This window comes from Arachis hypogaea, chromosome 20 (genome assembly GCF_003086295.3).
Source record: "Arachis hypogaea cultivar Tifrunner chromosome 20, arahy.Tifrunner.gnm2.J5K5, whole genome shotgun sequence".
NCBI classification, from domain to species: domain Eukaryota; kingdom Viridiplantae; phylum Streptophyta; class Magnoliopsida; order Fabales; family Fabaceae; genus Arachis; species Arachis hypogaea.
Window position 1 is genome coordinate 85,291,591 of NC_092055.1, and position 21,572 is coordinate 85,313,162.

At 38.9% G+C, this 21,572-nt stretch overlaps 2 non-coding genes across 2 annotated transcripts; both read left to right on the forward strand.

The window, feature by feature from the left end:
* The first annotated feature begins 4,622 nt into the window (after positions 1–4,622).
* Positions 4,623–4,729, forward strand: LOC112787070 (small nucleolar RNA R71). Its single transcript, XR_003194506.1, has one exon. It is a non-coding gene; the product is annotated as a small nucleolar RNA R71 (small nucleolar RNA).
* A 14,105-nt stretch (positions 4,730–18,834) lies between these two features.
* LOC112787281 (small nucleolar RNA R71) lies at positions 18,835–18,942 on the forward strand. The gene has a single exon (XR_003194702.1). It is a non-coding gene; the product is annotated as a small nucleolar RNA R71 (small nucleolar RNA).
* Positions 18,943–21,572: the final 2,630 nt, after the last annotated feature.

The window sequence follows — 21,572 nt, forward strand, 5'->3', positions numbered from 1 at the left end:
TCACCCCTCCTTGCCACAACTTCATGACTTCTTTCTGTACCACTTCCTTCATGACTGGATTCAGCCTCCTTTGGGGTTGAATGGATGGTTTGGCATCATCTTCCAACAGTATCTTATGCATGCATATGGCCGAACTGATTCCCTTCAAGTTAGCAAGGGTCCATCCAATGGCCTCCTTATGCCTTTTTAACACTTGGAGTAGCTCCTCCTCTTGTTCTTGGCTGAGAGATGAGTTTATGATCACTGGATAACTTTCATTTTTCCCTAGATATGCATACTTGAGAGTGGGTGGTAGTGCCTTCAGTTCAAGTTTGGGTGCTTCTTTTTTTTCATTCTTCTCCTCTATTGTGCCTTGAACCTGAATCTCAGCTGTTGCAGCTTCTTCGCTTGATGCTGATTCCTCCTCTTCTGTTAACTCCTCAAGTTCTTCTTCTTCAAAAGTCTCTTGTACTACATCTTCCAGTGAGTCCAACCTCATACATTCTCCCAATGGTTCCTATGGGTAGTTCATGGCCTTGAACACATTGATCATTATTGTTTCATTGTGTAGTCTAAGGGTAAGTTCGCCCTTTTGGACATCGATGACAGCTCCGGCAGTAGCTAAGAATGGTCTACCCAAGATGATAGAAGCCTTAGCTCCTTCCTTCATGTCTAACACTACAAAGTCTGTTGGAAAGATAAAGTCTCCTACCTTCACTAGCAAGTCTTCCACTATGCCGTGAGGAAACTTGAATGATCGGTCTGCCAATTGCAAGGCCATTTTTGTTGGTTTGGCCTCCTCAATCTTCATTTTTCTCATCATAGCTACAGACATCAGATTTATGCTGGCTCCTAAATCACATAGAGCCTTTTCCACTGTTATTTCTCCTACAATACAGGGAATCTGGAAGCTCCCAGGATCCTTCAATTTATGGGGCAGTTTATGCTGAATGATAGCACTACATTCTTCGGTTAGTATCACAGTATCGTTGTTCTTCCAGCTTCTCTTCTTGGTCATCAACTCCTTCAAGAACTTGGCATAGAGTGGCATTTGCTCTATTGCTTCAGCAAAGGGTATGTTAATCTGTAGTTTTTTGAAAATTTCTAAAAATCTGGAGAACTGGCTGTCATCCCTCTTCTTCCTCAATTGTTGAGGATATAGGGCTTTCGGAATATATGGCTGATGCCAGGGCATTTTGGCCAGTTTCATTGACCTTTTCTTTACTATTTTTAGGGTAGTTTCATGCATTTACTTAGGAAATAAGCTAGTTTTGGGTAGATACTCACTTACATCTTGATTCAAGCATACATTGTGCACTTTACATGATTTTATGAGGATTTTGCACGAATTTAATGACAAATTGGATGTTGCATTTCCCATGACTTGGACTAGAACTTTGATGCACTTTATTGCTTGATTTCAGGACAAAGGAAGCAAAGAAGAACCACATTAGTGGCAACGTTAGTTACACTAACGTTGACACTAACGTGGAATGGGAGTAACTTGCAAAGTTAATGAGAAAAGTCATTGCCAATAACGCTCTAGAAGCCATCATTGCCCACGTTAAGAGTCACGTTAACTAAGCTAACGTGAACTCTAACGTGGAAGAAAAGAAATAGAGCCAACGTTAGTGACACTTAACATTATCACTAACGTTGGACCAAGCTCATAAGTGGCCACGTTAGTTGCCACGTTAACTTAGTTAACGTGGCCTCTAACGTTAAGAAGAAAAGGTGAAGCCAACGTTAGTGTCATTCAACTTTCTCACTAACGTTGGCCAAGTCACAAGAAGCCTCGTTAACTCCCACGTTAACCTAGTTAACGTGGAAGCTAACGTGAAGAAACTAGGTGGTCGACAACATTAGTGACACCAAATATTGTCACTAACGTTGGGATGAACACACACTCTCCCCAAGAAGCCACGTTAACTCCCACGTTAACCTAGTTAATGTGGAAGTTAACGTGAAGAAGAAAGGTTGTCGACAACGTTAGTGACACCAAACATTGTCACTAACGTTGGAAGGAGCCAACACAAGCCACAATGAGCCACGTTAACTCCCACGTTAACTTAGTTAACGTGGAAGCTAACGTGAGGAGAGGGATGATGAGCCAAAGTTAGTGACATTCAACTTTGTCACTAACGTTGGAGATGGCTAGCACAGCCACGTTAGAAGCCACGTTAACCTAGTTAACGTGGACTCTAACGTGGGAGCTAAGGGGCACATTGGAACGTTAGTGACAATGTTAAGTGTCACTAACGTTCTCGAAGGTTGGCAAGCATACGTTAAAAGAGCCACGTTAACTAAGTTAACGTGGACTCTAACGTAGGGAAGGGGGAGGCTTCTCAACGTTATTGGGAAAGTTGAGTCCCAATAACGTGCGCGAAGGACAAAGAGGCAACGTTAGTGGCAACGTTTGTGCCACTAACGTTGAGGTTAACGTGGCTCTTACTTGGGTGAGGAACATTAGTGAAAAAGTTTAATGTCACTAACGTTCTTGAACCCATATTTTCACTGAACGTTAACACCACTAACGTCCTGAGCTAAAGTCTCTGCCCACTTCACACTTTCTCTCTGCAAGTAAAGCCAAGCCCAATGAAAAAGATAACTGCTTCAAACTCAAGATCCAAAGGCCAAGACCCAAGACTTGAAGAGCCAACTAGAAGAGTAGAAGAGTAGTATATATAGGAGTAGCTTTGAATTATTTTGGGAGTTGGAAAATATAGGGAGCCTCTGGGCATAGAACTACTCTCTATATTTTACTTTCTCTACACTTCTAGTTTCATAATGTATTCTCCATTTTGTTTTCATTTTCCAGAGCTATGAACAACTAAACCCCTTTCATTGGGTTAGGGAGCTCTGTTGTAATTTAATGGATCAATACTAGTTTTCATTATTCTTCTTCTATCTTTTCTCTTGATTTTACTTGAAAGCTTTCGATCTTCATCCAATTGGGTAGTTATCTTGGAAAAGAAGCTATTCAAACTTGGATCTCTTCTGAACCTTGAAAGAGGAATGAAGAGATCATGCTAGAAATGCTTTCTCATGCTGGACCAAATTAGGTTTGGATGGATATGTGACTATAATCCTCTCAACACTTGATTTGGGAAATGCATGTGGTATAATCAGTGACCATACTTCATCTCTTCTCATGAGCAATTGACCGAGGAATTGGCTATTGATCAAGATTTGAGAGATTGAATTACAAGAAATTGTAATTCAATCACTTAAGATTGCCAAGGAGATCAATGAGTGCATTGATTGAGGAAGAGATGGAAATGAAATTGATCCGGAGAATGCAACATCTCCTGAGCCCAATGAACTCCCATTTCTGATCTCACCCATTCTCTTTAATTTTTGTCATTTACTTTTATGAGCAATTACCCCATTCCCATTTAAGATTCTGCAATTTACTTTCCGTCATTTACATTCCGCTTCTTATTTCTGGCATTTACTTTTCTGTTATTTACTTTCCCGCCATTTAATTTTCTGTAATTCTCAACTCAAAATTCTGATTCGCTCAACTAGAACATTCCTATAATTAAAGTTGCTTGATCAATCAATCCTTGTGGGATTCAACCTCACTCTATTATGAGTTTTTACTTGACGACAAATTCGGTACACTTGCCGAAGGAAATTTGTTATGAGACAAGCTTTCCGTGCATCAATGGCCTCAGCTCTTCTCCCTTTGGATGTGCATTGGAGGTGGGGACTTGAACTTCATTTTGTTCCTCCTTTCTTCCAATTGCATCTTCTCTTGTGGTTGCTTGGAAGTCTCCCTCAATTCCTTTCCACTTCTGAGGGTGATAGCATGACACTCCTCCCTCCGATTTGGTTCAATGTTACTGTGAAGGTCATGGCTGGGAGCTTGCTGAAATAGGTAGCCAATTTGTGTCTCAAGTTTCTTGATGGCAGCGTCTTGATTCTGCATGTTGGATCGCACTTCCTCTCGGAACACCTTACTATCTTGGATTTCCTTGCATATGCCTTCAAGTAGAGTCTCAATCCTTGATAGTCTTTCTTCCGATGATGGAGAGTTGAGATTGGAGGGATGAGAAGGGCTATTTTGGCTTTGGTATGGATGTTGAGATGTGTTGTTAGGTGAGTGCTGATATGATCTCTGTGTGGGATGTTGGTGAGCTGCATTGTTGTTGGGGTTGTGGCGTCTCTGATCTTGGCCTTGGTCTTGTTGATTTCCCCACCCAAAGTTTGGGTGGTTCCTCCAGCCAAGATTATACGTTTTGGAGTATGGGTCATGGTTCTGCCTAGGTGAATTTCCAATGTAGTTGGCTTGCTCCTGACTACCCTCTGCTTCTTCATTCACTCCTTATTGAGTTGCTGCTGAAGAGGTGATTGCAGCTACTTGATTCCTCTCCATCTTCTTGGTGAGGTCAGCCAATTGCTTGGTAATCATCTTGTTTTGAGCTAGCAGTGCATCCATATTGTTCAGCTCCATTACTCCTCTAGTGTTGCCTCTTTCAGAATCATAGAAGTAGTCATTATCAGCTACAGTCTCAATGACATCTATGGCTTCTTCAATAGTCTTCTTCTTGTTCAGAGATCCCCCGGATGAGTGGTTTACTGCCTTCTTTGACTCATAAGAAAGACCTACATAGAAAATGTGCAACTATAGCCATTTGTTGAACATATCTAGCGGGCATCTTCTTGTCAAGTCTTTAAACCTCTCCCATGCTTCATATAGAGTCTCACCATATTGCTGTCTGAAGGTTTGTACCTCAGCTCTCAACCTGTTCATCCGTTGAGGAGGATAGAATCTTGCCAAGAATTTGTTCACCACATCTTCCCAGGTTGCTAAACTCCCCTTTGGGAAGGATTCCAGCCATTTAGATGCCTTGTCCTTGAGTGAGAAGGGGAATAGAAGTAGTCTGTAGGTGTCAGGATGAACACCATTAGACTTCACAGTGTCACATATCCTCAGGAAGGTGGTTAGATGTTGATTGGGATCTTCTTGAACACTTCCTCCGAATGAACAGTTGTTCTAAATAAGGGTGATGAGCTGTGGCTTTAGTTCAAAGTTGTTGGCATGTATGGTTGGCTTTTGGATGCTACTTCCACAGTTTCCTGGGTTTGGATTGATGTAGGATCCTAGAACTCTTCTCTCTTGCCCAGCATGATACACTGGGCCTTCTCTGCCATAGTTGTGAGCATCTTCTTCATGACGGTTCTCCATATTCTCATCCATGTATGGTTTAAAATACTCCTCTTCTTCCTCCGTACTAACTACTCTCTTTCCTCTTGCTTCCCTCCTTAATCTAAGGAAGGTCCTCTCAGGTTCAGAATCAAAGGAAGTTGAAGCCCCGCTTCTTCCTGTCATACAACCAATAAGGAAAAAGCAAGAAGGATAGATGCAGACAGTATTTTCTGCAGAAATGCTGTTAGTGTGAGTGATGTAATATATCAAACAGTTAGTGGGTCAGTGAATTAAATAGTAAAAAAATATGATATGCAGATAGCACCACAAATGGGTGAGAGGTAAAGGGAAGGAAATAACTAAAACTAAAAGTAAATTACTCAGATGGAATTAAATCAAACAAAAGAAAAGTGCTCAATCTAGTTATCCACCAATTTAATCATTGTTGATACAAAATCAATCCCCAGCAACGGTGCCATAAACTTGATGAACGGAAACTTGTCTCTCAACAGATTTCCCTCGGCAAGTATACTGAATTGTCGTCAAGTAAAAACTCACAATAGAGTGAGGCCGAATCCCACAGGGATTGATTGGTCAAGCAAATTTAATTGGAGGAATATTCTAGTTGAGCTAAGCAGAATTTGGTTTGAGAGTTGCAGGAAATTAAATGGTGGAAAAGTAAATAGCAGAAAATGTAAATGCTGGAAATAAAGAGCTGAAAATAAATGACGGAAAGTAAATTATAGAATCTTAAATGGGGAATGGGGAATTTAGCATGAAAGTAAATGGCAGAAACTAAAGAGAATGGGTAAGATCAGAAATGGGGAATTCATTGGGCTTAGGAGATGTTGCGTTCTCCGGATCAAGTTCATTTTCATCTCTTCCTCAATCAATGCATTCATTGATCTCCTTGGCAATCTTAAGTTATTGAATTCCAATTCCTTGGTAACTCAATCTCTAAAATCTTTATCAATAGCCAATTCCTTGGTCTAATTGCTCATGAGAAGAGATGAGGTGCGGTCACTGATTATACCACATGTATTTCCAAATCAAAGTAATGGGAGAATTATATGTCACCATATCCGCCCAAACCCCAATTTGGTCTAACATGAGAAAGCATTTCTAGCATAATCTCTTCATTCCTCTTCCAAGGTTCAGAAGAGATCCAAGTATGAATAGTTTATTTTCCAAGACAACTATCCAATTGGATGAAGATTGAAAACTTTCAAGTGAAATCAAGAGAAAAAAAGAAGAAGAATAATGAAAACTATTATTGATCCATCAAATTACAACAGAGCTCCCTAACCCAATGAAAGGGGTTTAGTTGTTCATGGCTCTGGGAATGGAAAGCAAAGATGGAGAGAACATTCTGAAGTAAAACTAGAAGTTGCAGAGAAAGTAAAATTATACAGAGAGTAGTCCTCTCAATCCAAAAGCTCCTCTCTAGTTCAAAACTACCCCTATATATACTACTCTTCTGATCTTCCAGTTGGCCCTTCAAGTCTTGGATATGGGCCTTTGGATCTTGAGTTGAAGCAGTTTGGAATCTTCAGTGGCCTCAGCTTTACTTGCAGAGAAAGTGTGAAGTAGGTATGGACTTTGGCTAGGACGTTAGTGGCGTTAACATTAAGTGAAAATGTGGGTTCGAGAACATTAGTGACAATCACCTTTTGCACTAACATTCCTAGCCCAAGATGAGTTACGTTAATGGTGCACGAAATCGTGATCTCAGGCAACGACGCCAGAAACTCTGTACGCACGTCTTAATAAATCGTTTTTCATTCACAACTTCGATACAACTAACCAGCAAGTGCACTGGGTCGTCCAAGTAATAAACCTTACGTGAGTAAGGGTCGATCCCACGGAGATTGTTGGTATGAAGCAAGCTATGGTCACCTTGTAAATCTCAGTCAGGCGGATATAAAATAGTTATGGAGTTTTCAAACATAAATAATAAATAGATAGAAAATAAGGATAGAAACACTTATGTATATCATTGGTGAGAATTTCAGATAAGTGTATAGAGATGCTTTCGTTCCTCTGAACCTCTGCTTTCCTGCTGTTTTTATCCAATCAGTCTTACTCCTTTCCATGGCTGGCTTTATGTAAGGACATCACCGTTGTCAATGGCTACTTTTAATCCTCTCTGGAAAATGGTCCGATGTGCTGTCACTGCATGGCTAATCGTCTGGAGGCATCACCCTTGTCAATGGCTGCATTCTATCCTCTTGTGAAAATGGTCCAAATGCTCTGTCACAGCATGGCTAATCATCTGAAGTTTTCGATCATACTGGAATAGGATTCACCCTCCTTTTGCGTCTGTCACTATGCCCAGCACTCGCGAGTTTGAAGTTCGTCACAGTCATTCAATCCCAGAGTCCTACTCGGAATACCACAGACAAGGTTTAGACTTTCCGGACTCTCATGAATGCCGCCATCAATCTAGCTTATACCACGAAGATTCTGATTAAGAGATCCAAGAGATACTCATTCAATCTAAGGTGGAACGGAAGTGGTTGTCAGGCACGCGTTCGTGGGGGAATGATGATGACTGTCACGTTCATCACATTCAGGTTGAAGTACGAATGAATATCTTAGAAGCGGAATAAGTTGAATTGAATAGAAAAATAGTAGTACTTTGCATTAATCTTTAAGGAACAGCAGAGCTCCACACCTTAATCTATGGAGTGCAGAAACTCTACCATATGAAAATACATAAGTGATAATGGTTCAGGCATGGCCGAATGGCCAGCCCCCATGAAAGTCTAAGATAGCATAAAACTGATCAAAGATCATCCAAAGATGTTTAATACAATAGTAAAAAGTCCTATTTATACGAAACTAGTTACTAGGGTTTACAGAAGTAAGTAATTGATGCATAAATCCACTTCCGGGGCCCACTTGGTGTGTGCTTGGGCTGAGCTTGAATGTTACACATGTAGAGGTCAATCTTGGAGTTGAACGCCAGTTTGTAATATATTTCTGGCGTTCAACTCTGGCTTGTGACGTGTTTCTGGCGTTTAACTCCAGACAGCAGCGTAGAACTGGCGTTCAACGCCCTTTTACGTCATCTAAACTCGGTCAAAGTATGGACTATTATATATTGCTGGAAAGCCCTGGATGTCTAATTTCCAACGCAATTGAAAGAGCTCCATTATGAGTTCTGTAGCTCCAGAAAATCTACTTTGAGTGCAGGGAGGTCAGAATCCAACAGCATCAAGCAGTCCTTCTTCTACCTCTGAATCTGGTTTTTGCTCAAGTCCCTCAATTTCAGCCAGAAAATACCTGAAATCATAAAAAAACACACAAACTCATAGTAAAGTCCAGAAATATGAATTTAACATAAAAACTAATGAAAACATCGCTAAAAGTAGCTAGATCCTACTAAAAACATACTAAAAACAATGCCAAAAAGCGTATAAATTATCCGCTTATCACAACACCAAACTTAAATTGTTGCTTGTCCCCAAGAAACTGAAAATCAAATAGGATAAAAAGAAGAGAATATACTATAAATTCCAAACTATCAATGAAACATAGCTCCAATCAAATGAGCGGGACTTGTAGCTTTTTGCCTCTTGAATAGTTTTGGTATCTCACTTTATCCATTGAAGTTCAGAATGATTGGCATCTATAGGAACTTAGAGTTCAGATAGTGTTATTGATTCTCCTAGTTCAGTATGTTGATTCTTGAACACAGCTACTTTATGAGTCTTGGCCGTGGCCCTAAGCACTTTGTTTTCCAGTATTACCACCGGATACATAAATGCCACAGACACATAATTGGGTGAACCTTTTTAGATTGTGACTCAGCTTTGCTAAAGTCCCCAATTAGAGGTGTCCAGGGTTCTTAAGCACACTCTCTTTTTTTTTTTTTTGCTTTGGACCTTGACTTTAACCGCTCAGTCTCAAGTTTTCACTTGACACCTTCACGCCACAAGCACATGGTTAGGGACAGCTTGGTTTAGCCGCTTAGGCCAGGATTTTATTCCTTTAGGTCCTCCTATCCACTGATGCTCAAAGCCTTGGGATCCTTTTTATTACCCTTGCCTTTTGGTTTTAAGGGTTACTGGCTTTTTCCTCTTGCCTCTTGGTTTTAAGAGCTTTTGGCTTTTTCTGCTTGCTTTTTTTTTTCTATTTTTTTTCGCCATTTTTTTTTCTGCAAGCTTTGTTTTTTTGCTGCTTTTTCTTGCTTCAAGAATCAATTTTATGATTTTTCAGATTATCAAATAACATGTCTCCTTGTCATCATTCTTTCAAGAGCCAACATATTTAACATTCTTAAACAACAACTTCAAAAGATATATGCACTGTTCAAGCATTCATTCAGAAAACAAAAAGTATTGTCACCACATCAATATAATTAAACTAAGTTCAAGGATAAATTTGAAACTCATGTACTTCTTGTTCTTTTGAATTAAAATAGTTTTCATTTAAGAGAGGTGATGGATTCAAAGGACATTCATAACTTTAAGACAAAGTTACTAAATACTAATGATCATGTAATAAGACACAAACATGGATAAGCACTTAACATAAAAAAACGAAAAACAGAGAATGTAAGAACAAGGAATGAATCCACCTTAGTGATGGTGGCGTTTCCTTCTTGAGGAACCAATGATGTCCTTGAGCTCTTCTATGTCTCTTCCTTGTCTTTGTTGCACCTCCCTCATTGCTTTTTGATCTTCTCTAATTTCATGAAGGATGATGGAGTGCTCTTGATGTTCCACCATTAATTGTCCCATGTTGGAACTTAATTCTCCTAGGGAGGTGTTGATTTGCTCCCAATAATTTTGTGGAGGAAAATGCATTTGAGGCATCTCCAGGATCTCATGGTGATGAGCTTCATGCGTCTCTTGAGCTCCATGAATGGGCTCTCTTGTTTGCTCCATCCTTTTCTTAGTGATGGGCTTCTCTTCCTCAATGGGAATGTCTCCTTCTATGTCAATCCCAGCCGAATTGCATAGATGGCAAATGAGGTGAGGAAAAGCTAACCTTGCCATAGTGGAGGACTTGTCAGCCACCTTGTAGAGTTCTTGAGGTATAATCTCATGAACCTCCACCTCTTCTCCAATCATGATGCTATGGATCATGATGGCCCGGTCTATAGTAACTTCAGACCGGTTACTAGTGGGAATGATTGAGCGTTGAATGAACTCCAACCATCCTCTAGCTACAGGCTTAAGGTCCAGTCTTCTCAGTTGAACCGGTTCGCCTTTTGAGTCAATCTTCCATTGAGCTCCTTCCACACATATGTCCATGAGGACTTGGTCCAACCTTTGATCAAAGTTGACTCTCCTTGTGTAGGGGCGTGCGTTCTCTTCCATCATCGGCAAGTTGAACGCCAACCTTACATTTTCCGGACTAAAATCTAAGTAATTCCCCCGAACCATGGTGAGATAATTCTTTGGGTTCGGGTTCTTACTTTGATCATGGTTCCTTGTGATCCATGCATTAGCATAGAACTCTTGAACCATTAGAATTCCGACTTGTTGGATGGGGTTTGTTAGAACTTCCCAAACTCTTCTTTGGATTTCATGTCGGATCTCCGGATACTCTTTTCTCTTGAGCTTGAAAGGGACCTCGGGGATCACCTTCTTCTTGGCCACAACATCATAGAAGTGGTCTTGATGAGCTTTGGAGATGAATCTTTCCATCTCCCATGACTCGGAGGTGGAAGCTTTTGTCTTCCCTTTCCCTTTTCTAGAGGATTCTCCGGTCTTGGGTGCCATCAATGGTAATGGAAAAACAAAAAGCTTATGCTTTTACCACACCAAACTTAGAATATTGCTCGCCCTCGAGCAAGAGAAGAAAGAATAGATGAAGAAGAAGAAGAAAATATGGAGAAGATGAGGGAGAGGTGTATTCTGCCAAGAAGGGAAGAGAGGGTTGTGTTGTGTGAAAATGAGGAAGAATGAAGGGCTATATATAGGGAAGGGAGGGGGGGTAAGGTTCGGCCATAAGGGTGGGTTTTGGGTGGAAAATTGATTTTGAATTTTGAAGGTAGGTGGAGTTTATGTGGTAGGTTTATGGGGAAGAGTGGATGGATGTGAGTGGTGAAGTAGTGATAGGGAAGAGAGATTGAGGTGATTGGTGAAGAGTTTTGGAGAAGAGTGTTTATTGGGAAGAGAGGATGAACATTGAGAAGAGGGAAGAGAGTGAGTGGTGGTAGGTGGGGATCCTGTGGGGTCCATAGATCCTGAGGTGTCAAGGATTTGCATCCCTGCACCCATTAGGCATGTAAAATGCCTTTGCATGCAATTCTGGCGTTTAAACACCGAATTGATGCTTGTTCTGGGCGTTCAATGCCCAGATGCAGCATATTTCTGGCGTTTAACGCTAGCCAGATGCTTGTTTCTGGCGTTCAGCGCCAGCTCTTCTTCACTGTGCATTTCTAACGTCTAAACGCCAGGATGCTGCTTGTTTCTGGCGTTCAACGCCAGAAACATGCTCTGTTCTGGCGTTGAACGCCAGACAGATGCTCCTTACTGGCGTTTAAACACCAGTGGGATCCTCCTCCAGGGTGTGATTTTTCTTCTGCTGTTTTTGATTCCGTTTTCAATTTTTATATTTATTTTGTGACTCCACATGATCATGAACCTAATAAAACATGAAAAAAATGAAAATAAAAATTAGATAAATAAAAATTGGGTTGCCTCTCAACAAGCGCTTCTTTAATGTCAATAGCTTGACAGTGGGCTCTCATGGAGCCTCACAGATGTTCAGAGCATTGTTGAGACTCCCCGACACCAAACTTAGAGTTTGGATATGGGAGTTCAACACCAAACTTAGAGTTTGACTGTGGGGGCTCTGGTTGACTCTGTTTTGAGAGAAGCTTACTGTGCCTCTTTTCCATGTATACAGAATGATGACCTTGAGTTTTAAATTCAAGGGAGTCCTCATTCAATTGAAGGACTAATTCACCTCTGTCAACATCAATCACAGCTCTTGCTGTGGCTAGGAAGGGTCTTCCAAGGATGATGGATTCATCTTCATCCTTCCCAGTATCTAGGACTATGAAATCATCAGGGATGTAAAGGCCTTCAACCTTTACTAACACGTCCTCTACTTGTCCATAAGCCTGTTTTCTTGAATTGTCTGCCATCTCTAATGAGATTTTACCAACTTGCACCCCAAAGATTCACAGTTTCTCCATTACAGAGAGGGGCATGAGGTTTATTCCTGACCCAAGGTCACATAGAGCCTTTTCAAAGGTCATGGTACCTATGGTACAAGGTATTAGGAACTTTCCAGGATCCTGTTTCTTCTGAGGCAATCTCAGTTGATCCAATGCATTTAGTTCATTGGTGAACAGGGGAGGTTCATCTCCCCAAGTCTCATTACCAAATAAATTGGCATTCAGCTTCATGATTGCACCAAGGAACTTGGCAACTTGCTCTTCAGTAACATCCTCATTCTCTTCAGAAGAGGAATACTCATCAGAGCTCATGAATGGCATAAGGAGGTTCAATGGAATCTCTATGGTCTCTAGATGAGCCTCAGATTTATTTGGTTCCTCAAAGGGAAACTCCTTACTGATCACTGGACGTCCAAGGAGGTCTTCCTCCTTGGGATTCACATCCTCCCCTTCCTCCTTGGGTTCGGCCATGATGGTCATTTCAATGGCCTTGCACTCTCCTTTTGGATTTTCTTCTGTATTGCTTGGGAGAGTACTAGGAGGGATTTCAGTGATCCTTTTACTCAGCTGGCCCACTTGTGCCTCTAAATTTCTAATTCAGGACCTTGTTTCATTCATGAAACTTACAGTGGCCTTGGATAGATCAGAGACTAAGTTTGCTAAATTAGAGGTGTTTTGTTCAGAGTTCTCTGTCTGTTGCTGAGAAGATGATGGAAAAGGCTTGCTATTGCTAAACCTGTTTCTTCCACCATTATTAAAGCCTTGTTGAGGCTTTTGTTGATCCTTCCATGAGAGATTTGGGTGATTTCTCCATGAGGGATTATAGGTGTTTCCATATGGTTCACCCATGTAATTCACCTCTGCTATTGCAGGGTTCTCAAGATCATAAGCTTCTTCTTGAGAAGATGCCTCTTGAGTACTGTTGGATGCAGCTTGCATTCCATTCAGACTCTGAGAAATCATATTGACTTGCTGAGTCAATATTTTATTCTGAGCCAGTATGGCATTCAGAGTATCAATTTCAAGAACTCCCTTTTTCATAGGCGTCCCATTACTCACAGGATTCTTCTCAGAAGTGTACATGAACTGGTTATTTGTGATGACAAGTCATCTTAACCTATTTTAAATAGTCTTTTTCTTTTGTTTTCATTAGAATTATGCACTTTCTTGAGCTACAAGCAAGCCAATTAGCTAGATTTTCATGTTTCTTTTGATTTAATCAACCATGTATGAATTCAGGCTATTTCATGAGGTTTTATACTATAATTGTCACATATTATGAAAGAATGAATATCTCATGATTTTAAGCATAGCTTTGATGTGTTTGGTTGATTAATGATAGGTGAAGAAAGCTTGGAGAAAGGTTGAAGCAAGAAGGCATAGCTAGGAGTAAAGAGAAGACAATGGAATAAGTGAAATTGAACCAGGAAGCAAAAAGCTGGACCTAAAGTTAGCATCAAACTTTTGCACAAACTTGTGGTTGCAAAGTTAGCCCCAACGTTAGCCCCCTAACTTGGAGGCTAACGTTGGAACTTGAAAATCACTCCCTGGGTACCAAAAGTTTGCGCCAACGTTAGCCCCCTAACTTTGAGGCTAACGTTGGCACATGAAAATCACCCCTGGGCACCAAAAGTTTGCGCCAACGTTAGACCCCTAACTTTGAGGCTAACGTTGGCATGAAGAAAACCTCCCTGGGCACCAAAAGTTTGCGCCAACGTTAGCCCCCTAACTTGGTGGCTAACGTTGGCACATGAAAATCACAAGGAGGAGCAAAAGTTTGCGCCAACGTTAGCCCCCTAACTTGGTGGCTAACGTTGGCGCCACAAGTACTCAAGGTAAGGCCAACGTTAGGGCCAAAGTTAGACCCCTAACGTTGGCACCAACGTTCATACCAGCAAAGTGGTGTTAGCTGATATGAAAAGTTGGAGCAAAAGTTAGACCCCTAACTTTTGCTCAAACTTTTGGTCCAACTTTTGCAAAACTCAAACCCGGTTCAATTGGTTCACTTTGGTTCTTCTCCAAACTTCAAGAGCAATCAACCAAGGCCTCTTTCAACCCAATTCCACCATGAGCAAAGGCCCAACTCAACGCTTGAAGATCATTGGAAGAAAGTGTATAAATAGGATAGAATTCAAGTTTTCGGAGAGCTTTCTTTTGAAATTTTCATAATAGTTTTCAGAGAGCTTTGGATATTGAGTGATCTTTAATTTCTTTGTCTTGGGGAAGGAGAATTCCACTCTCTTCCTCTTCATTTTCTTGCTTTCAATTTCAATTACAATTGTCTTGGATTTTGGGTTGGAGAATTGAAGAAATTCTGTTTCAATCTCAACCTTGGATCTCACTGCTTTATTTACTGTTTGATTGGATTTCAATTTCTGTTAGTTGCTCTTCATCACCTTTCTTTAAATTTCAATTACAATTTCTTGTTGGATCTAGGAAGGCATTGAGACCTAGACTTGGTTTTCTAGTCTCTGGGTCCTGAGATCTAATCTTCCAATTTACATTTTGTTTACTGTTTTCATGTTCATTTACTTTTCTGCTTCAAGATCCAATTTGATCCCACTCCTCTTCTACTTCTCTGCTTGATGCAATTTACTTTTCCTTGTTTAAATTCTGCAAATCTAATCCCCAATTCCCTTTACAATTCCAGCCGTTTACATTTCTTGCATTTTAAGATTCCGCAATTTACATTTCTTGCATTTTAAGTTTCTGCTATTTAATTTCTTGTTCTTTAAGATTCAGCACTTTAATTCCCTGTTCTCTTTACTTCCATGCAATTTAATTTCTGCAAATCACAAAACACTCAACCAAATCTTGATTCGCTTGACTAAATTAACCACTAAGCTAAAATTGCTCAATCCTTCAATCCCTGTGGGATCGACCTCACTCCCGTGAGTTTTTATTACTTGATACGACCCGGTACACTTGCCGGTTAGATTTGTGTGTTTTGGGAGAAATTTATTTTTCACCAAAATACTCATCAAGTTTTTGGCGCCGTTGCCGGGGATTGATTAGATTGACAATGATTAAGTGAGGTGGTGATCTAGATCAAGCACTTTTCTTTAATTTTGACTGACACACTAACTGTTTGAATTTTTGCCTGAGCTAATTGAAACCTCACTTTAGCAATAGAGTGAAGTTTTCTTGGTTTATCTTGCTGAATATGATTCTCATAGCTTGATAAATAAACGAGAGAAGTGATTTTCGTTCATTAATCTCTCAAGTTTACCAACTGTTTGACACATGGTGTCAACTAATCCTCTGACTACATTCTGGCATGAGAATATCCAATTTTCATTTGGATTGTTTGTGATTGTGCAGGTCATGGAGGAAAGAAATCCTACAGCAAGAGGAGAAAAATTGAGGCATTATGATTTCCAGCCTCCATAATCAAAGAGCAAGAATGTCAAGCTAGTGACAATAAAAGAGCGCTTGTTGGGAGGCAACCCAACCGGAGAGCATCATACAAGCCTTTGGAGGGATTAAGAATCATCAACCAAAGAAACAAAAGATGAACATAAAGGCCAGCAATGGTAATGAGAAGGAAAACAAGTGAACTCCAACAGGTTGTATTGTTAAGTGATTGTTTACATCAAATATTGCTGCTATTGCAAGTTGGATTGTATCCTTAATTGCCCTGCCTGTCTGCATAGTATAGTTTTTTATATACCCCTGCCTGCCTGCATAGTTTTTCTTTATAATTCAATAAGCAAGATGTTTGATCATTCACAACATTCTTATCTTCAAAACTTGTTTGCACTCAATTTTCAAGAATGCATCACATGAAAGTTCTTTGAAAAGAAGGATTGAGGAATTAAACAATTTTGAGGCAAGCAAAAGATTAGGAGAAGTGGTGGTTCTAGTTGTATGATTATGTATTGAGGTTGCATGCTTGTGAAAACTTGCATGGGAGCTCATAGGCAGGACATGAAGTTCAAAGAAGTATTGTGGAGATTCTCAAAAATCTATTGATCCAAGAAGCAGCAAACAAAACAAAAGAAAATAAAGAAAATACAAAAGCAAAAAAAGAACATGGCCCAAGGCTCTGAGCATCAATTACTAGGCAGAAAAGAAAGAAGAAACAATGACTCAAAGAGTTGTTAGCCTAGTAAATGCTTGTGGTTGAGTTGTGTCAAAGAAAGAGGCTTGAGCAAGTAAATCCTTAGGGGTGCTTTAACACCTAATACCTTAAAACCAACTGGTTTAGGAGTATTGATTGAAAACTTATTTAAAGAGCCGCTTTGAGACATGACACTTAGAGTCAAGGCCAAAGCAAAGAAACTATAAGCTGCTTCAAGGTGATTACATATAAAAGAGATCTCCATGGTACCATTTGGATGAAAATCCTAAAGACCTACGACTCCCAATATGTAAGGACTAGTGAGCACTGAAGCCCTTGCATGAGCATATGATTTAGAGTTCACCCCACTGTTACTTGATCACTTCACTCACTGTACTTTACAAGTGTTCCTCAATCCATCTTAATTGAAAGAATCTCTGAGCATAATTCATTTCTTGCTTGAGGACAAGCAAGCTTTAAGTTTGGTGTTGTGATGACAAGTCATCTTAGCCTATTTTAAATAGTCTTTTTCTTTTGTTTTCATTAGAATTATGCACTTTCTTGAGCTACAAGCAAGCCAATTAGCTAGATTTTCATGTTTCCTTTGATTTAATCAACCATGTATGAATTCATGCTATTTCATGAGGTTTTATACTATAATTGTCACATATTATGAAATAATGAATATCTCATGATTTTAAGCATAGCTTTGATGTGTTTGGTTGATTAATGATAGGTGAAGAAAGCTTGGAGAAAGGTTGAAGCAAGAAGGCATAGCTAGGAGTAAAGAGAAGACAATGGAATAAGTGAAATTGAACCAGGAAGCAAAAAGCTGGACCTAAAGTTAGCATCAAACTTTTGCACAAACTTTTGGTTGAAAAGTTAGCCCCCTAACTTGGAGGCTAACGTTGGAACTTGAAAATCACTCCCTGGGTACCAAAAGTTTGCGCCAACGTTAGCCCCCTAACTTTGAGGCTAACGTTGGCACATGAAAATCACCCCTGGGCACCAAAAGTTTGCGCCAACGTTAGACCCCTAACTTTGAGGCTAACGTTGGCATGAAGAAAACCTCCCTGGGCACCAAAAGTTTGCGCCAACGTTAGCCCCCTAACTTGGTGGCTAACGTTGGCACATGAAAATCACAAGGAGGAGCAAAAGTTTGCGCCAACGTTAGCCCCCTAACTTGGTGGCTAACGTTGGCGCCACAAGTACTCAAGGTAAGGCCAACGTTAGGGCCAAAGTTAGACCCCTAACGTTGGCACCAACGTTCATACCAGCAAAGTGGTGTTAGCTGATATGAAAAGTTGGAGCAAAAGTTAGACCCCTAACTTTTGCTCAAACTTTTGGTCCAACTTTTGCAAAACTCAAACCCGGTTCAATTGGTTCACTTTGGTTCTTCTCCAAACTTCAAGAGCAATCAACCAAGGCCTCTTTCAACCCAATTCCACCATGAGCAAAGGCCCAACTCAACGCTTGAAGATCATTGGAAGAAAGTGTATAAATAGGATAGAATTCAAGTTTTCGGAGAGCTTTCTTTTGAAATTTTCATAATAGTTTTCAGAGAGCTTTGGATATTGAGTGATCTTTAATTTCTTTGTCTTGGGGAAGGAGAATTCCACTCTCTTCCTCTTCATTTTCTTGCTTTCAATTTCAATTAAATTGTCTTGGATTTTGGGTTGGAGAATTGAAGAAATTCTGTTTCAATCTCAACCTTGGATCTCACTGCTTTATTTACTGTTTGATTGGATTTCAATTTCTGTTAATTGCTCTTCATCACCTTTCTTTAAATTTCAATTACAATTTCTTGTTGGATCTAGGAAGGCATTGAGATCTAGACTTGGTTTTCTAGTCTCTGGGTCCTGAGATCTAATCTTCCAATTTACATTCTGTTTACTGTTTTCATGTTCATTTACTTTTCTGCTTCAAGATCCAATTTGATCCCACTCCTCTTCTACTTCTCTGCTTGATGCAATTTACTTTTCCTTGTTTAAATTCTGCAAATCCAATCCCCAATTCCCTTTACAATTCTAGCCGTTTACATTTCTTGCATTTTAAGATTCCGTAATTTACATTTCTTGCATTTTAAGTTTCTGCTATTTAATTTCTTGTTCTTTAAGATTCAGCACTTTAATTCCCTGTTCTCTTTACTTCCATGCAATTTAATTTCTGCAAATCACAAAACACTCAACCAAATCTTGATTCGCTTGACTAAATTAACCACTAAGCTAAAATTGCTCAATCCTTCAATCCCTGTGGGATCGACCTCACTCCCGTGAGTTTTTATTACTTGATACGACCCGGTACACTTGCCGGTTAGATTTGTGTGTTTTGGGAGAAATTTATTTTTCACCAAAATACTCATCAATTAGCAACCATGTCAATGAGTTCTTGAGCTTCTGCAGGCGTTTTCTTTAGGTGAATGGATCCACCTGCAGAAGAATCCAATGACATTTTAGCCAATTCAGATAGACCATCATAGAATATATCCAGGATGGTCCATTCTGAAAGCATGTCAGAAGGACACTTTTTTGTCAGTTCTTTGTATCTCTCCCAAGCTTCATAGAGGGATTCACCTTCTTTCTATTTGAAGGTCTGAACATCCACTCTAAGCTTACTCAGCTTTTGAGGAGGAAAGAACTTGGCTAAGAAAGCCTTGACCAGCTTATCCCAAGAGTTCAGGCTATCCTTAGGTTGAGAGTCCAACCATATTCTAGCTCTGTCTCTCACAGCAAAACGGAAAAGCATGAGCCTGTAGACTTTAGGATCTACTCCATTAGTCTTAACAGTATCACAGATCTGGAAGAATTCAGTTAAGAACTGAAAAGGATCTTCAGATGGAAGTCCATGAAACTTGCAGTTTTACTGCATCAGAGAAACTAATTGAGGTTTCAGCTCAAAATTGTTTGCTCCAATGGCAGGAACGGAGATGCTTCTTCCATGTAAATTGGAATTAGGTGCAGTAAAGTCAGCAAGCATCCTCCTTGCATTATTATTATTTTCGGCTGCCATCTCCTCTTCCTGTTCAAAAATTTCTGAAAGGTGCTTGCTAGATTGTTGTAATTTAGCTTCTCTTAGTTTCCTCTTCAGAGTCCTTTCAGGTTCTGGATCTACTTCAACAAGAATATTCTTGTCCTTGTTCCTACTCATATGAAAAAGAGGGACAGAAAAATAATAATAGGGATCCTTTTTACCACAGGTAAAGAGGTTCCTGTGTGAGTAGAAGAAAAGAAGAAGAGAAAATCTGAACTCAGAGAGAGAGAGAGGGTTCGGATTTTTGGTGAGTGAGGGAGAGATGTTAGTAGATGAATAAATAAATAGAAGGAGATGAGAGAGAAAGAGGATTTTCGAAAATAATTTTTGAAAAAGAGTTAGTGATTTTCGAAAATAGTTTTTTTTTTTTGAAAAAGGTTAGTAATTTTGGAAAATTAAAATCAAAAATTAAAATAATTAGTTAATTAAAAAGAATTTTTTGAAAAAGAAGGAGATATTTTCGAAAATTAGAGAGAGAGAGAGAGAGTTAGTTAGGTAGTTTTGAAAAAGATAAGAAACAAACAAAAAGTTAGTTAGTTAGTTGAAACAAATTTTGAAAATCAATTTTTGAAAAGATAAGAAGATAAGAAGTTAGAAAGGATATTTTAAAATCAAATTTTGAAAAAGATAAGATAAAGAGATATTTTTGAAAAGATATGATTGAAATTAGTTTTGAAAAAGATTTGATTTTTAAAATCACAATTAATGACTTGATTCACAGGAAATCATAAGATATGATTCTAGAACTCAAAGTTTGAATCTTTCTTAACAAGCAAGTAACAAACTTGAAATTTTTGAATCAAAACATTAATTGATGATGTTATTTTCGAAAATATGATGTAAAATTAAGAAAAAGATTTTTGAAGAATAATTTTTTGAAATTTTCGAAAATAGATAAGAAAAATGAAAAAGATTTGATTTTTGAAAAAGATTTTGAAAAAGATAAGATTTTTAAATTGAAAATTTGATTTGACTCATAAAAACAACTAGATTTTAAAAATTTTTGAAAAAGTCAAATCTAATTTTTGAAATTTTAAGAGAGAAAAAAGGGAAGATATTTTTTTGATTTTTTGAATTTTTATGATGAGAGAGAGAAACATGAAAAAGACTCAATGCATGAAAATTTTGGATCAAAATAATGAATGCATGCAAGAATGCTATGAATGTCAAGATGAACACCAAGAACACTTTGAATGTCAAGATGAACATCAAGAACTTATTGTTGAAAAAAAATTTTTTAATGCAAAAAAAACATGCAAGACACCAAACTTAAAAAATTTTCATGTATAGACACTATGAATGCAAGAATGCATATGAAAAACAAGAAAAGACACAAAACATGAAAACATCAAGATCAAACAAGAAGACTTACCAAGAACAACTTGAAGATCATGAAGAGCACTATGAATGCATGAATTTTTCGAAAAATGCAAAATGAATATGCAATTGACACTAAACTTTCAACTTGACTCAAGACTCAAACAAGAAACATGAAATATTTTTTATTTTTATGATTTTTTTATTATTTTTTTTTGGATTTTTGTATTTTTTTTTCGAAAAAACATATAGGAAAAAGAAAATAAGGATTTCAGAATTTTTTTAATATGAATTCCAGGAATCTTGTATTCTTAGTCTAAAGCTCCAATCCGAGGGTTAGGCATGACTTAATAGCCAGCCAAGCTTTAATATGTAACTCAGACATGCCACGGCTGACATTCCAGTTAACTTGCCTCTGTGCTGATGGTTGGAAGCCCCTATCCAAAAGAATTAGAAATGGCTTTATAGCCAGCCAGGCTTCAACATGCTTCATGAAACTCTAGAATTCATTCTTAAAAATTCTGAAGAAAAATATATTTTTGAAAAGATTTATTTATTTACTTATTTTTTTTCGAAAATAGATGAGAAATTTTTGAAAGGTTTTTGAAAAATTTTTGAAAATAAAACAAAAAGAAAATTACTTAATCTGAGCAACAAGATGAACCATCAGTTGTCCAAACTCGAACAATCCCCGGCAACGGCGCCAAAAACTTGGTGCACGAAATTGTGATCTCAGGCAATGGCGCCAGAAACTCTGTACGCACGTCTTAATAAATCGTTTTTCATTCACAACTTCGATACAACTAACCAGCAAGTGCACTGGGTCGTCCAAGTAATAAACCTTACGTGAGTAAGGGTCGATCCCACGGAGATTGTTGGTATGAAGCAAGCTATGG